At 30.0% G+C, this 2,549-nt stretch overlaps 1 pseudogene; it reads left to right on the top strand.

Moving 5' to 3' along the window:
- The first annotated feature begins 226 nt into the window (after positions 1–226).
- The window catches only part of LOC111819107 (centromere protein W-like), a 7,956-nt pseudogene continuing 5,633 nt past the window's right edge, over positions 227–2,549 (top strand).

Below are 2,549 nucleotides of genomic sequence, written 5' to 3' on the forward strand. Positions count from 1 at the left end.
AAAATCAACAAACTTTTCAGTCACTCTTTAAAAATGTAATTTTTTGGTGTTGACTATGGAAACTTTGCCTTAGTTTGTTAATAGAAGATGTAAAGTAAAACCTAATAACTTAAAGTCAACATCACCAACAGTGCCCTGACTGGCAAAGGAAGTCAAAAGAAACCTTGCTTCCCTACTAAACTCATTTGAAGATGAATGTCACATAGTATTACAAAAGTTTATTATAATGGCGATAGGAACAATCCATCAGCAGAGAGTAGATAAATGGACATTTTTAAAATCTGACTACTAAAAGTGTAATGTAATCATAGTAATTATAATGGATAACATTTCAAATTTATTCTCAATCCCGGAAGGTCATTCCACAATGGTGGTATGTTATTTTAGCCTCAACTTTGGCCAAATATTTATTTCTATACTTCTTTTATTCATCATTGGGCAAATCAGGTAGTTGGTGCACCACTAGATTTTACTGACTTAGAATTCATTTTCTTCCTATATTCAATTTCTTGAAGTTCACTTATTTAGTATAGAGTTATCATCAAAGGAAATTATGCTTTCCTGCAGTACTAACAGTGGCCATCTATAGAGCAGGTATGATTTACTTTATTCAAATCTTATAAAATCACAATATTTTATTTAACCACTGAGAAGTAGCTTCTGTAACTTTTTTACAGACAAAGAGATTAATTATAAATTTCAAAGACAGGAAGTCCTGGGGCAAGAACTCTAATGAGGAATGTGAGACTTCTCAAGCCTGAAAGCTTTATGTTACATGGCTTCCAACGCAACACACGACTTCACACAACACAGCTGCAAAATGCTGTGAATGACTCACTCTGTGTACTCTATTACTTCCTCTTTTTATGTGGGTTGTGCTTTTCCGTTGGGCCAAAATAGTAAGATACTTTGTGTCTTCATGCCAGAATTTGGAAATTTGAAATCAGCTTCAAAATATAATCCAACCTGAAATAATTTTATCCATGGATCAGAAATTCTTGACTTCATAAACTTTTTCATGTTACAACATTAATCACAGATTCCCTCAGTTACCATTGTTCAGGGTTCTGGTATTTGACCATTTCTACAAATAATAAGCTATTTGAGGTGAACTAAATTTTATTTTCATGCAGTTATCCAACTTGCTTTGAAACACAGAAGTGACTTTTCTCCAAAGATGATTCCTTTGGAGCAGGATAGACTAAACAACGTAGCTGAGAGAAAGGATAGAATATACACAAAATGACCTACTTACTTTACCAGGAGTGACCAGAAGAAGTTTGGGAAAATGGATGCTAAATGAAAAAAAATATATATATTACTAAATATTATCATTTATTTTCTAGATGTAATCCTACTCTAGAGATGTTTCTTTCTCTGACTCCTGCAAAACTGATTAAAATCCTCTAAAATCACTTAAAAACCATAGTCTTTGTGAAAATCTTTTTTTTTTTTTAATACCATTAGGCAACAGTAGGCAAGTGATAATTTATTTTTCATATTGGTAGACCTAGTTCCTGGCATGAATATCAATATTTAAAAAGATTATTACTGTCCATTGTCAGCAATTTTGTAGGGAGATGTGAATGCACATACACACTTGGTGGAGCATAAATTGGATGACCTTTCTGAAAAGCAGCTTGGTAATAATACCTAGTTTTAAATATGCACATGTTTTGACCTAACTATTCCATTTTCAGGGATGTGTCTTAAGGCAATAACTAAAAAAACTGTATAAAAACATACATATGAGTAGGTTCCCTGCAGCGGAGCAAAAAACAAAATAAAGTTGTATTAGTATAGTTGTATTACTAAAAGTACATTTTAAAAAATCTTCTGCAGTCAAATTCCTTTATATTTAAATATATTGACATGGAAAGATTTTAACAAACAAAAAAAAACTGTTTAGAGATTAGCATATATTATCCTAATTCTATAAATTCACACACATACACACACACATAAACACACATCACAGATAGAACTTTGAAAGGTGTTCATTAAGATATTAATAGTTTTTACTATTATACCCTAAGTAATTTGTATTGCTGTTACTCTCTTCTCTGCATTTCCCCCTATTTTGTTCGATTTTGTATTTTCTCATTTTAGAAAAATAATAAATATTATCAACCTAGAAATACGTTTTAAATTCTTCTAATAAGTAATGAAGTTAACTCTTTTTTTTAACATTACTGATTTTTGCATTTCCTTTTTAAATTACCTTGATCTATTTTCTGATTGGCTGTATGTTTTCTTATTGAGTATGAATACTCTTTGGATATTAAAGATGTCAATGCTTTATTTGGATAACATTAAAAAAAAGTTACACTGATTTAACTTTATCATTCAACAAGTTTTTTACATCACATTCTCCAAACTGAAGATTTAAATGAATATGTTGTCAGCTTTATTCATCTTTTTCTTCAAAGATTCTAACTTTACAACATAAATAAAAAGACATTGTTCATTCTGTTTTTTTTATTTTTGGTAATTTACTTATGCTCTAATCTAGAATATTAAGGATTTTTAAAATTTGATGTTAAGAATTA

This window comes from Trichechus manatus, unplaced genomic scaffold (assembly GCF_000243295.1).
Source record: "Trichechus manatus latirostris isolate Lorelei unplaced genomic scaffold, TriManLat1.0 scaffold00271, whole genome shotgun sequence".
In the NCBI taxonomy this organism is placed as follows: domain Eukaryota; kingdom Metazoa; phylum Chordata; class Mammalia; order Sirenia; family Trichechidae; genus Trichechus; species Trichechus manatus.